Raw genomic sequence first — 15690 nt, 5'->3', positions numbered from 1 at the left:
GGCAAGAACACTGGATGAGAATTTAGAGGGCTCGGGCTCAAATTCCTCCCTGCCTCTATGACCTTGGGCAAATCCCTTCCGCTGTCTGAGCCTCAGTTGCCTTGTTTGTAAAATGAGGATGCTGGCCTAGGTGGCCTCAAAGGTCCTTTCCAGCTCTAAATTCTTACATTTCTCCCTCCTTGCTCATCCCGCGGCCCCCTGCCCCCCCCCCCCCATATACGTGCAGACTGGGCTTTATTCAGTCGGCCTGCTCTTCCAAGCATCGGGACTAAAGCCAGTGCTGTGACTGGGAGCCGGGGGCGGCCGGCCACCGCTCCTCCTGCCTTGCCCTTCCTCTCCTTTCTTTGCCGGCGGCTGCTGCAGAGGTGAATTGGGACGCGGGGAAACGCCAGCTCCCTTTGGAAAGAGAAAAAAAAATTAAAAAGGCCCCGTTTTTCTGTCCTGTCAGGTCTATTTAAGTATTTAATGAGGTGAGATAGTACCAATAAATTTAACATGGCACAATAACTCTGATGATGTGGACCACAGACTAATAAGGCTCCATCCCAGGGACAGAAGAGTGATCTCGCCTTCACTAGATCTTATCGAGTTTGATTGCTTTGTTCAGATATTAAAAAGGTTGAGCAAGGACTTTCGGGCACTGCCACAAATCTGTACGTAGCCTCCCGGCCGAGATAGATTGGAGCCTGGCGCTGGAATACAAGGCTGTTTATTTTAATTGACAATTGAAACCGAGGAATTGGGATACAGGGCTGGGGGTGGAAGGGGAGAGGGGACAGAGCAGCAAGGGTCGGGTTGGTCTGATTAGGGATATGTGTGTTAGGCCCTGTTCTTTTTTTTCTCTTTTCCCTCATAGTGTTCAGGGCAGGACTCCTCACCCAGGCTCTCCAGGAGCCTGGCCAAAAGTCACTCGTCCAATTTAGCTCAGGCAAGGAGACTGAGCTCCGTGCCATACCCACACCTAAATGATGCTCCTAGTCTTGCCATCCATGGGGTAGCTGCTGATGCTCCTATTTTTCCCATCTGCTCCTGTGTGGCCCAATCTCCTGCTTTCCTTCTATCTCCTGTCTGGTCTATGCTTTTTAGGCATGTCAGACCGCAGCTCTTACTAAGCTATTTGAGGGCAGGAACCCCACCTTCTACTTATTCTATGTCCCAACCCTCACACCCCACGGGGTGGACACACAGGATGAGATCAAAATTTTGGAACTCAAGGGCACCTGATTGATCATCTAGCCTAGAGGTATGAAGCTCAAATAGAAATAGGATCCAATATGCTGCATATTGACTTAGAAAACCACATATTAACAGTACCTATGTTATATGGCATTTTTGTTGTTGTTAAATACTTTGCATTTACATTTTAATCTGGTTCAGGCTGAACTCAGGAGTTCAGTGGGTTTGACCCCTCTGATCTAGTCCAACCTTCTAATTTTACAGATGAAGCCATGAGGCCCAGAGATGTGAATTGTCCAAGGTCATAAAGGTGGCAGAACCCAGGTCCTTTACATCCAAATCTAGTGCCTAAGTCAGAAGGGTCGTGTTGTAGTCCCAGCTTTGCAATGGGGAGGGGAGGGGAAGAGGTGATTCATGACTCTGGGCAGTTTTTTCCTCTCCCTGTGCCTCAGTTTCCTTACTTGTGAAAGGGGTATAATAATGCTCCTACTACCTGATTTTGCAGAAATATTGTGAAGCTAAAAGTGCAATATAATCATAAAGGTCCATGAAAATGTAAGTCATCACCATTTTCCAAGGACCAGCACAAAGTCATACATAAGTTGGTACACTGATGAAAAAGTTCTTAGATGATGATCCTGCTACTGCAGATGCAACTTCTTTTCTCCTTCTTGATGGGAAAGTAGTAAGAAGGCTGGTAAAAATGTTTATGGACTGATATTCAATTGATCAAGCATTTATTAAGCAAGTGTCATAGGTTGAGTCAGTGTGGCATGTTGAAAAATGTTTAGAACTTGAAGCCAGGAAGCCAGGATTTCGAGTGCCAGATTGCCAGCCCCTTGACTCTCACTCATCACTCACCTCTCTTGTCCCCACTAACTAAGGCAAAGAGTAGAAGTGCTCTTTTCCTCTCTCTCTCTCTCTCTCTCTCTCTCTCTCTCTCTCACACACACACACACACACACACACACACACAGTCATACTCACACTCAAGCCAGCCTTTTGATACTTCTCCTCCCCTTCAAGCAGCCCTTGATGGTTATCTGGTCCTAACTTCACCTGGATCTAAATGTCAGGGCCAAGACTATGCATTGGAATCTGTCCTAGGCCAGCCTAAGGATGGCCCTCATCTTCCAATCCCTAAAAGGAAGACTTGAAGGAGTGGGTAGAGTAGAGGGAAGAGGGCTAGATCTGAAGTCAAGTTTGGCCCAAGCTTGAATTCCATCTCTGTTACTTGTTATTTGTAGGTATGTAGTACAGGTTTCTAATTTCTTCAAGCCTCAGTATCCTTGTCTGTAAAATGAAAGGGGAATACTAAGCATCACTAGGGTTCCTGCCTGCTGTCAATGCTATAATGTCTTGGAAGGAATGGTGAAAATTGTCTTGTCCACTTTCTTGTTGGCTGATGCCATCCAGAATTGATGGAACTTTGACCATCAATCTACCAATGATGCTGGAAGGAAACCTGGGTTGTGGTGCCATGGCTAGCACCAGTCACATGTGTGATCTTAGGTAATTTCTCTAATTTCTCTGGATCAAACTTGCCTATCTGTAAAATGATTGGAATGGGCTAGATGAATTAAGCCATGATGTTGTGGAAACAATTACGTACATGGAATCTGAGGAATTGAGGATGAATCCTAGCTGTGTGACCTTGGACAAGTAATTTTTCTAATTTCATTGAGCCTCAATTTCCCCATCTGTAAACATGAGTTGTTAAGATGATAAAGATTACCGTGATGGACTCAGGTGAGACTTTTCCCCCTAAAAATTTTCATTTGAGAGCAGATCAGGAGAGTTCTTTAACAGTTCCTAAACTTTTCCTGAATTATCAACAACTCACATTTATGTAGAAACTTAAGGTTTGCAAAGTGTTTTTCTTACAACAACCCTTTGAGACAGGTAGTGCCATTACACCCATTTTCCAAATAAGGAAACTGAACCTTCAGGAGATTGTGTTTTGCCTATAATAAAACAGTTACAGTCCAAGATAAGATTCAAACCCAGGTCTCTTGACTTTAATTCCAATGTTCTTTCTACTATACCATCCTTCTTATTTGAAGAAATAGGACATTACAGGACATTTCCTACAGAAAACCCATATCTATAGACTTCTCTATTTCTGTATTTTTGGGGGACTCAAGAGCAAAAATGAGCATCTAAGCTGAGCCACCTTGAGCAGGTAGAAAAGAAAGCTGAAAGGGGTAAGTGAGGACATCGGGATTACACGGCTGACAGAAGATTAATAGGAGGTACTGTTTCAGAGTCTGGTGACCAGTTGTTCCTCCAAAATCCACTAAGGATAAGAAAGCAAGCATTTAAATGCCAGCATGGGGAATTTGGATTAGACACCAGGAATTGCTTAATAGAAAGGACTATTAAGCGCCTCCAATTAAGGCTGTGGAATCTCCTTCTTTGGGGACATCCTAAGAATGAGAGAGATTCCTTTGCCTGTGATTCCAAGACAATGTTGCAGAATGATCAACATTGTCTGCTGCTCCCCCACTTCCCTTTTCCACTGGCCACCACCTCTCCCTGATACCTTCAGTGTTGTATGGCTTCTCCATATCCGAAGTTTATTTATGTGAAAGCAACAGGGCAATGGTGTGGGACAAGTAATTAATAATTATTATTATCATAATAGCTAACCTTTATATAGAACTGGCTATGTACCAGGCACTGCGCTAAATGCTTTACAATTATCTCATTTGATCTTCACAACAACTCTGGGAGGTAGGTGCTCTTATTATCCCCATTTCACAGATAAGGAAACTGATAGAAGTTAAGTGACTTGCCCAGGGTAACACAGATAAGAAGCGTCTGAGGCTAGATTTGAACTCAGGTCTTCCTGACTCCAGGTCCAGTGCTCCATCCACTTTGCCACCTAATTGCCCTGTGGGGGGAGTAGAGGAACTTTCCTTGGACTCCAGAAAAAATCGTGTAGCCAGCCACTCCCATCCCCAACACTCAAGGTCAGGAGGAGTAGTCAGAATGTTGCTTCTTCACTCCCCACTGCCACTTCCTCTGCCACCATCACTTAGCAATCTCCCTTCCTTTGAAGGATTATTATGCCCTATCCAAATCTCTGTTGCTGTCCTCCACTGATCATCCATTTGGATCATCATTAGTGCTCCTTCTCTTTCTTTCAACCTTTTCCATCTTGCCCTGTTCCCAGCCCTCCAGGGTGGAAGTCAGGAAACTCAGAACAAGCAGAAATGGGGCAGTTGTCAGAATGGATTGAACAGTGGTATAAAATAGCACCAACTTTCCTCCTCCCTTCTGGATCAGACCACTGCATGCCTATCCCAGATCCCTCCCTTGTGGTTTTCTTGGGGGACCAAGGAAGATGGTTCAGGGAATGCTTCTGAGGACCTGGTTATATGTGCTGAATTTGTTCATTGGAGATTTGTTCTGTGAAGTTTGGATGCAGTCAAATGGCCGCACTTGAGGACCTGGAGGGCCACGCGTGGCCTCGAGGCTGCAGGTTCCTCACTCCTGGACCAGGTGATGTCTAAGTTTTCTTCTAGCTCTAAATCTATGATTGAATGGTGTCGATGTGATCCCGGCTCACAAAAGAACCAACAAAATGATCATTCCAGCCTGACGGTTCTAGAATTCTGCACCTTGCCAAGGAGTTGGCAAACCACACCTGGTTTAAGTGCGCAGAATATATGTGTTTTCTCTGCACACCTGAAACAAACAGGATGCACACAAGGAACATTTCCATGCAAGGGACTTTCTACTTTAGGAAATCCTCCCTCCCTCCCTCCCTCCCTCCATCCTGTACAGCTCAGCTCAGAATCAACATCTGACGAAGTCTGGGATTGCTTCTTCCTTCCTGCTTTATTTATTTTAGTCAAGATTTAGAGGGGGAAATCCCCATAAACATGTGACCTGTCCAAACTCTGATCTGGCTGGAGTTGGCATTGACCTAGGGGCCATTCTCATCCCATCACCCTTCTTCCCCACTCCCAGAGCTACCTTCCTTCAGCACATATAGCCAGTTCTTCAGAAGCACTCCCTGAACTGTCTTTCTTGATCCCCCAAGAAAACCACAAGGAAAGAAGCTGGGGTAAGTGTGAAGTGGTCAGATTCAGAAGAGAATAGAAAAATTGGTGCTATCTTACACTACTGACAACTTCCCCATTTCTGCTTGTGCTGTTTCCCGAGCTCCCCCCTGGAGGGCTGGGAGTCGGGCAAAATGAAAAGAGCAGAAGGAAGAAGGGGAAGGGCTACAGAGGTAACCATCAAAAACCCCCCAGAATGAGCTCCCTCCCCTTCCATCTCCCACCAACCAATCGAAATACAGAGACCTCTTCCCTGGCTCCCCATCCTACACACACAGTCAGTCATCTGGGAACAGCCAAAATAAGATTTCTGAACTTATCTTGGTGCAAGTCTTCCTAGGTGAGTCAGAACCCCAGAAAGGTACAACTTCTACTCATTGGCAGACTCACCTTCATTCTCTCCCTCTCTCCATTATCTCTGTCTCCATCCCCCTTATCCCACCTTTCCCTCCTTTCTGCTCCTCTTCATCTCTGTCTTTCTTTTTCTTTGTCCCTTCCATCATCCTCTCTCCAAACCTTTCTTTTTCTTCCCTTTTCTCTCCCTCTGCCTTCTCCCTTTTTCTCCTCTCTTTTTCTTTCTTTTTATCTAATCCTTCTCTCCTCTCCTTTTTTCTCTCTCTTTCTTCTCTCTCCTCTTCTTTTCCTTCCCTCTTCCCTCTCTTTCTCCTTCCCCTTTTCTCTCCCTTTCTTTTCTCTTCCTTCTCTCTTTTCCCTACCCTTTCTATCTTTTTTTCTTCTCTCTCTCCTTTAAAAAATGGGGGCAGCTAGAAGGCTTTTTGTTTATCTTTTTGTGCTCCTCCATGTGCAGAGCCCAGGGATCTCCCCAGAATGGTTTATTATGGCTTTTCTATTTAGCTCCACTGCAGTATAACAGAGGTAATACAATCATGTCTCAGCTCCATATGGTCCAGGAAGCTGACAAGCAGAACAACCTTTGCTTTGTTTGTGTTTTACTTACGGCATTATGTAATGCCGCGCAGGCTGCTTGTACTCACCTCCTCCCACAGGACCCTGGAGACCCAAGGGGGACCTAAGGTTCCCTGGCAAACACACTTATAAGCCTTAGGACCCAGGACAGGGCTCAGGGAGGGAATCAACCCCAAGGACACTCAGGAAGCCATAACACAACTGCCAGCAACACCCTAGCCTGCAATTTTGGTGGTGAGATATAAGTGTGCAATGTATGTGAGTGTGTGTGTATGTGCATATGTGATTACATATATATATACACATACACACATATAAATATACATACACATATGAGTATGTATGTGCATATGTGTATATACATACAAAGATTGTCCCAAAAATTTTAGTGCAGTTTTAAGCTATTAAAGTTTATATATTTATATGAATGGAGATATATATATATATATGTGTATATATAATATATATGTATATATGCATGTACACACATACATTTATATTAATCAACGCTGCCCCCAGGAAACACTAAAAGAAGTGCCATCTATATTGTATAAATTACACCCCCCTCCCCTAGCCACCTCAAGGAAACAGTGCTTAAATGCAAGATTGCTGGGAGACTTTAATTCTGTCACCAAAGACACACCCAGAAATTGACATAGATTCCTTAGACATTGGGGCACAGGCAAAACCTCCCCTTTAAAGATGGACCCCTCCAGGAATGGAAACCTTTCCCATGTCTTTGCGGCTCTGAGACGAACAGAGGGGAAGCTAATTCACTTTACCAGAAGGGAGTCATAGAATCCTAGACTTCAGAGGTCAAAGAGTTCTTAGAAGTCATCCAGTCCATCCAGGCTATCATTATACCCATTTTACAGATGAGGGAGCTGAGAACCAGAGAAGCTAAAGGATTTTCCCATGGCTACACAGCTAGTAAGTAATAAGGTATTAACTGCACCAGGACCACCCCAAGTGGATTCAGGGAAGAACTGGCCAGGAGAAGTTACAATGTATGTTATATTTCTCCCTTACTTCCACAAAATATCTTTATCCTGATGCAATTGAGTTTTTCCACTAAGGTCCTACTTTTATGCCAAGGGGTCAGAGTAAATGTGATGCTATGTTATGGGAAGCTTCCTCTTCCTAGGAAGAGGCAGGTGACTGACTATGTGCTTATCCTCGAAGAGTTAGAAATGCTAAGGGCAGGAGAGGCTCATCAACAGACAGCTGGCCACTACAACCCACCAACATCTACTGAGGTAGGAAGCACTGATGATCTACAACTTCCCATGGGAGGTCTCATGTGCAATGGTGAGTTTTCTGAAGTATTGATGTGAGAGATCAGGTTAACATTGTGGAGAGCAATTTGGAACTATGCCCAAAGAGCTATAAAATGTGCATACCCTAGGATCCAGCAATATCCTTACTAGGTCTATATCCCAAAGACATCCAAAACAAGGGAAAAGGACCTATTTGTACAAAAGTATTTATAGCAGCTCTTTTTCTGGTGCCTAAGAATTGGAAATTAAAGGGATGCCCTTCAATTGGGGAATGGCTAAACAAGCTGTGGTATATGATTGTAATGGAATATTATTGTACTATAAGTATTGACAAGCAGTATGATCTCCGAAAAACATGGAAAGACTTACATGAACTGATGCATAGTGAAGTGAGCAGAACCAGAAGAAAGTTGTACACAGTAACAACAATATTGTTTGATGAAGAAGAACTGTGAATGACTTAACTATTCTTGTCAACACAATGATCCAAGACAATCCCAAAGTACTAATGATGAAGCATGCTATCTGCCTCCAGAGAAAGAACTGATATTGTTTGGATACAGACTGAAGCATGTTATTTTTCACTTTCTTTCATTTTTTTCTTTTATTCAAATCTTCTTGTACAAAGTGATTAATAGGGAAATGTTTTACATGATTGCCCATGTATAATCTATATCTGATTGCTTGCCATCTCAGGGAGGAGGGAAGGGAGGGAGAAAGGGAAGAATAGAATTTGGAACTCAAAACTTTAAATAGAAATGTTAAAAATTTGAAAAAATAAAGATCAGGTTAAAATGAGCACCCATGGAAGTCTTGAAGGGAAGGGAAAAGAAGGCCTAGGATCATAGATTTAGAGGCAAATTGAACAGTGGAAATCATCAAATCTAACCCTCTCATTTACAGATGAGGAAGCTGAGACCCAGACAAGTCAGGTAACTTGTCCAGAATTACACAGCTAACTGAGGGGGGCATTCAAACCCAGACTTTTTGACTCCAAATCCTGCATTTTAAACATTGTACCCCTACTCTCGAAGTTGCCCAAGGACAGTTTGAGATAGAAGTATAGAAAGAGAGAAGAGGGAAGGAATCTTATCCTGTTGCTTCCCTCTTCCTCTCCCAAATAATAAACATACAGATATATGATATTATACATATGTATATATATATATATACACACACATTATACATATACATAGGTATACACACATACTCACAAAAGCTAATTGGTGTTAATTGATTAATTGTTATTGGGAAGATGTCAACTTCCAACTGGTATTAGAAACATGTTAAGTGATACTGGGGAAAACAACTGATAGAGGCTCATGAGTGATACTATTAGATGCCCCAATATTAGATACTATTAGAAACCCCAAGCCCTCAGAGTTGCCCCTAAAACTCCAGAGGAGCAGTAGTGATTGCTTTGGGGACTCAATCTAACTATACAATGCAAGTTGGGAGTGAGCCCACAGGGGATGCTACAAATGGATATGTATATATGTGTGTATATGTATATGTATGTGCATATGCATGTGTATGTATGTATATATGTATATGTTTACATCCATTGTTTTCCCCAATATCACTCAACACATTTCCAATGTAAGCAGGAAGTTGATATTATCTTCATAATATCAATTGACTTTTGCAAAGAGATATTTATTTAGAAGAAATACCAAGAAATACTACATTCCCCTAAAGCAGGGTCAAACTCACCCCTCTGCACACCCATTCAGGCACTGAGGATATAGATTCAATCTCAAAGTGGTTGCTACAAAACCTTCCCCCCGGGGTGGGTGCTCCTGGGAGTCCTATTTTCCCTTCTCAGTCTCCACTAAGGGAGTGTTGGCATACCTGATGATTGAGTCATTTTCTTAATCAGTTGAGCTGGTGAAGCAAGTTACTCCTCAGCACTGGCTTCTCACCAGATTCAAATGCTGTGCCTATTAGCAGACTCTGCTGTTGACTCCAGTTGCTGGACTTCTAATGATACTTTTGACATTGGGAAGCTCACAAGTTCCTAACTTGGTCTGTTCCATTTCTGGACACTTGTTTGCCTAAGATTTGGAAAGAACTAACAAAAGAGCCAAAGGAATAGAGGCCCCATGCATTCATGGATACATGGTAGCTTGGTGGGAGATGGGAACTGATATTTCTCCTCAACCTGCAGGTCCACAACACTTCTTCCTTACTTGAAAGGCACCAAGGAAAAGAGACATCAACTCTTTGAATCATTTGTATGTACTCAGTTCTGTTTCAGCAGGCAATTAAAAGGCTTTTCATCACCACACACTAAGCCAATAGGAAACAAAGGATGTGTGGTGTGTGTGTTCTGAAGAAGATGGAAGGGCACTTCTTTATGCATACCCAGAAGCAGACTCACCAATCCTCCCTGAGGACTAGAACCAGGCCAAACGTATTGTGGATACTCCACTCTAAGGACTAGACCCCTCACTGAGCAGTGTCACCACTGATCGATCATGGCTGTGGAGTTGGAAGGTACCTCAGAGGCTATCTAACCTAACCCTTTCAACCTTGCATACAAAGAAACTAAGTTCTAGAGCAGTTAAGTGACTTACTCAAGACCACACAAATGTTAAGTGTCAGAGCTGGGATTATGAACCCGATTCTCTCACTCCAAAGCCAAAGCTCTTTCCATTATGCTACACTGAGAGTAAGAGCTTTGGGCCGTCTCCTCCCTAATTAGACGCATCTTCGGTCATTTTCCATGCATGCAGTCAGTGAACCAAAGCATTTTCAGAAGAGTGGATGGAAGGGTGCAGCAATTTGTGATATTCTCAGCATAGCTCTGAGCACCTGTCATTGCAGGGTAGTCAAGGAAAGGGATCCCCAATATGACAGCTGTGACAGACGCCGCGCATAGCACTCAGCGCAATCAGTCCGCCTGCCTCAAAGGAAAGTAAACACCATCCAACGACCCAGAGGGAGGGTGATGAGAACGGACCCCTCTCTGAGATACACACAGGTCCCGGGCCATTCAAAGCAGCTCATTGTCACCCCCTCTCTGTGGCTGCTCTTCCCGCCTCGGCCTCAGCCTGTGGTCCCAGAGCTGTCAGCTAACTGGGGGTCAGGTGTTTTAGTCCTCCTGCTTCCCCCAAGTCAAGCACTGCCCCTCCAGTTCCTCTGACTCAGCTCCCTCTCCTAACCCTACACTCCCTGCACAGACGCCCTCCTTCATTGGTTTGCATCATAAATGTGTAATGCCAGCCTAAGAAAAGCACCCAGCGCAGCCCGCTCTGCCTTGCATCCATAACAACCTTATCAAAGGGTTTTTTTCTGAGCACGAAGAACAGAGAACCCTCCAGGTTTTGATTCATAGCAGGTGAAGGCTGGATGGGCTGAAAGCTGATTGAAATCAGCCAGGTCAACAAAATACAGCTGAGAGTGCACAATAATTGGGAGAGAAGCAGTGCTTCCTTGTTTTTTTGGTGATCCCCTGCACCTTCCAGCTCCCGCTTCTGAAGGGAAGTCTTTGTCTTACACACTTTATTGCATTGCTGGGTGGCTTCTTTTTTACAAACTTGGGGCTTTGCTGACCTACACTTTCCTCTCTCTTTGTCCAGAAGCCAGGAGTTCCTTTGATGCAGCAGGGTGGGGTAGAGCAGCAGAGATCCAGGAACAGCCACTCACCCCACCCCACCCCATCAACCTCAGGCTCTCATTTCTAAAGCAGCTCTCCTTTCCTTCCACTCCCACTTCTCTCCAATAGGATGGAGCTGGTGCCAGCCACCAACCCATTAATGCTGATGACAGAGTTCTTCAAAATGAGGAAAATTGTAAGTGTTTCAAGGGTAGTCATTTCATCCAGCCTGAATTTTACACCTGTACACACAAAACATTTACGAGATAGCACCCTCTTCCACCCCTGTTTTTCTTGAGGGCTCTGAGGTGGGGGAGGGACTGTTAAGAAGAGTAGCAACACGATTATCCAGAGATCTCCCTCACCTCTGGCATTCAGGGAAGGGATCTTGATCCATCAAAATCCAGTACCCCATGGGAAGAAAGATTTTGAACCCATTTCACAGATGCTATGAAGTAGAAAGAACAGTTAAGAAACAAGCATTTATTAAGTACTTGCTGTGTGCCCTGTGGATATAAAGAAAGGCAAGGACAACATCCCTGCCCTTAAAAAACAAACAAAAACAAAAATAAAACTTAACATTCTAATGCAGGAAACAATATGCAAATAACTGTACGGAAAAGAGGTACAAATGAAAATGGAAAGTACTCACAGAAGAAAGGGGGGAAGATGGGAGGAATGGATCAGTAAAGGTCTCTCCTAGATTTGGAATCAGAAGACCTGCATTGGAATCCTAGCTCTGATACTTAGTAGCTGTGTGATCTTGGGCAGGTCACTTCTCCCTGAACCTCAATTACTTCAATTGTAAAGTGATGGGTTACCCTAGATGACTTCCACGATTCTTTCTAGTTAGAAATCCCAGTTCATCTAGAGGAGTGAGGTAGTGATTGCTCTGTGTGTGACTCCAGAACCTAGGAGAAAATGGTTTCTATCCAGCAATAATTCGAATTAAAAGTAAATGAAAGTAAAAGTAAATTAAAAGCAACATTAGCAACCTCTCCCATCCAAAGCAGACTTAGTAGCTGTTTTAATTCCAACCACTCCCTGGCATCTAATGACTTTTCATTCTCATTTGGGTAAAAAGCAGGTGAAGGGGTTACACAATCAATCACCAAAAATATATTAAGCACCTACAATGTACCAGGCCTAGAGATACAAAAAGTGAAACCATCCCTGCCCTCAGGGAGCTTATGTGTTACAGACTAGAAGGTGTATTCCAGATATATTTATCAACTACCTTGGATTTTTGGTTTGGTTTGGGTTATGGGTTCTATGCTAAGCTGCATAAGAACCTCTCTGGGCCCCAGTTTCCACAACTGTAAAAGCAAGGGTCTCTCTCAGCTCTAATTCCAATAAGGCTTCAGAGTTTTGACCCATAAGGTCTGAACCTCTAACACTGCCCCTCTTCAGCCCTCTACCAAAAGAAAAAAAAAACCATTTACTGGAGCCCTTATCCCACCTCTGAAATACTCTCCTAGTAACTCCAAAGGGGCTCCAATTTTTCTCTTGAGAAGAAAATAGAGACAACTTCAATAATGTAATGAGACTGCTCCATTACTGGGAACTTTCACCTCATCCACAGCAGGTTGATAAGTGATTAGGCCAAGACACCCATATAGTCAATAATAACCATTAGCCAGGCTCACTGCTCTTCGCTCCCCCCTCCTCCTACCTTAGGGAACAGAGAGAAAGTATGTTTTGAAGCCAAGGTGAAGTAGTGGATGTAAGGCTGTTGACAGAGATACCTAGCCTTGCTTTCGGAAACCAAAAGTCCAGGTTCCACAAAACTTCCTATTCCAGGGCTGAATTGTAGTTGGCAACCTACAGGCACCTCTTAAACTGAATGATTTAATTTGGGATTTGTATTCTTTCTCAAATTCTAAGGGGGGAGGCTTGAAGCCAGAAGCAAAGGACTAACATCTCCAGCTCAGGGCACACAAGCAGCCAGGTGAGGCAAAGATGATCCCTACAGGCCCTTTCGGCAGCTCGAGGCACAGTGGATGGAGCACTGAGCTTGGAATCAGGAAGACTCATCTTCATGAGTTCAAATCCAACCTCAGACATTTACTAGCTGTGTGATCCTGGGCAAGTCACTTAACCCTGTTTGCCTCAGTTTCCTCATCTATAAAATGAGCTGGAGAAGGCAATGGCAAACCACTCCAGTGTCTTTGCCAAGAAAACACCAAATGGGGTCACAAAGAGTCAGACATGACCAAGGAACAACAACAACAACAACAGATCCTTTGCCTCCTGATGTCAAGAAGCTGACTGAGGAGGAGTCAGCAAAATCCAAAGTGTAATGGGGGCCTGCTGAGTAGCGACCATCCATTCATCTGTGCACCCCAGCAATGACAAGGAGACATCAGAAATGACAGATGTGCTATTAATGTGGTGTTCAAAGGAAAAAGTTTTATGCAGGATTGAGCCAGAAAGGAGAAGGGCTGAGTGAGAGGGAACAAACAAAGCATATATTGGAGTATTGGGGTGGAGCAGAAATTATCTGTTAAAGCAGCTAGAGGCACCATATGGAACCGAGACCCAAGCGCTAATGCTGTAGGAGCCCAACTCAATATGTCTAAATCAGAATTCATCTTCTTCCCCCCCCCAAAGCCTGCTCCCCTTGTTGGTTTCTACGCTGCTGTTCACTGTACCCCCACTCTATGAGTCACTCCCGCTCATCATCTCAGACATTGTTGACTCATCCCTCTTCCTCACCCACCACATCCACAGGATTATAGGATTTTAGTGCCAGAAGAGAACTCCAGAGTCATAGTCCCAACCCTTCATTTTTTAGGTAAGAAAACACCCAGAGAAATGAAGGGACCTGGCTAAAGTTCCTAAGGAGCAGAGGTGAGATTTGAACCCCAGTCTGACTCCAAAGCCGGGGCTCTTTCCACACCACCATGTTGTTTGTAATCCCTTGCCGAGTTCTGCTAATTCTGCCATCGAAATATTTCTCAAATTAGAATCTCTTCTCCCTCTGCATTTTTCCCTTCCCAGTGCTATCACCCCAAGCACTCATTACTTCTTCCCTGGACTTTTTAATAACTTTTCAATCAGTCTCCCCAACTCCAGTTTCTCCCTACTCCAACTTGTATTCTACTCCATTACTTAAATTCATTTTCCTATTGCACAGTATTGATTATATCACTCCTCTGCTCAAAAAACTTTCATGACTCCCCATTGCCTGCCTAATAATGTCTAGACTGCTTAATGTGGTATTCAAGACCCATCTTAATCTGGTACCAACATATTTTAGCTTCATATCACACTATAAGTCCTCATGTATTATATATTCTAGCCAAACTGCTTATATCCCATGCTTTCCTGCCTCTGTACTTTGGTTCACACCATTCCCTACACTTGAAATGCCCTTCCCTCAACACAATTCTATTCATCCTCCAAGGTCCAGCACAAATAATATGTCCTCTGTGGTTCTTGTTTTGCTCATTCTAGCAGAATTGATCTCCCTCCTCTGAGTTCTTATAACACTTTGAACCTCTCCTAAACAAGTCTTGTGTTACAGCATTTTGCATTATAGGTATGTTTGCAAGTGTCTTTTCCTCTCTTTAAAAAAAAAAAAAACAGGTCTTCTGTCTCTAAACACAGTATTCTTTCTACTATGCCATGCAGTCAGGTCATGTAGTGTCCCACTAATCCCAAACCAGGAAAGGACTCAGATGCCCAAGATTCAGATAAAATGTACTAAGAAGAAATTAATTGTAACTATTTTTCATCATTTCTCACTATGTTCCAGTAAGTACTGTTTGGGGAGGAAGAGAGGAGGTATCACTCAAAATCAAGTCACATCTTGCATGCTCAAAAAGATACAGAGTGTCCCAAAAATCTTAGTGCAGTTGTAAGCTTTTGGGGATGCTTGGTATATTTTCCCTTTCTCTTTCAAGCCACTCCCGAACATTCAGTTACTATAACCACTCTTACTCTAAATACCTCTTCTGCCCATTCCCTAATCTCATAGGAATGCCCATCCAGTGCCCATTCTCACCACAAATGCTGCCTCTTATTCTCCCTCATTAATCACAGAAGTTGAGTCACTCATTCATTCAAGAAAGATGTATTAATATTCTAGGTACTGTGCTAAGGGGCCGAATGGGATCATGTAGAGTGGACACAACTGAAATGACTCATCAACAACTGTGCTAAGACAGTGTAGACCCCCCCTGAAGTTGCTTCCAGATACTCCTAAATACTCAGCATGAAATTGCAATAGATGCCCAACTATTGCAATTAAAGTGACAACATGACCAAGAAGGGAAGGAAATGTTCCTGAGCGAGGCAATGCCTGTGTCTCCCTCACCACATCAGTCCCACAGCATCCCAAGCTCCTGACACATGCTGCCTGTTCTCTTTTCTCTTTGTACCCTCTCTCAGAGGACTCATTTGCCCTTACTTTCAATCATCACTTCTATTTGGATGAATCCCAAACCTGTATCTCCCCAGCCCTGACCTCTTTCCCTAACTCTAGTCATGTATTTTCAGCTACTTGCTAGGATGTTCTGTTTTGCCTCAAACTCAATATGCCTAAAAGCAAATTCACTATGTATTTCACCACCACCCCCCACACTCTCCAAACAGCAGCAGCAGCAGCCAGAACAAAACGTGGCTCCCTGTACTGACTTCTCAG

This window comes from Vombatus ursinus, unplaced genomic scaffold (assembly GCF_900497805.2).
Source record: "Vombatus ursinus unplaced genomic scaffold, bare-nosed wombat genome assembly UNPS02012156.1, whole genome shotgun sequence".
Taxonomy (NCBI): domain Eukaryota; kingdom Metazoa; phylum Chordata; class Mammalia; order Diprotodontia; family Vombatidae; genus Vombatus; species Vombatus ursinus.
The sequence above is the reverse complement of the archived record's forward strand: the minus strand, read 5'-3'. Positions refer to the sequence as shown.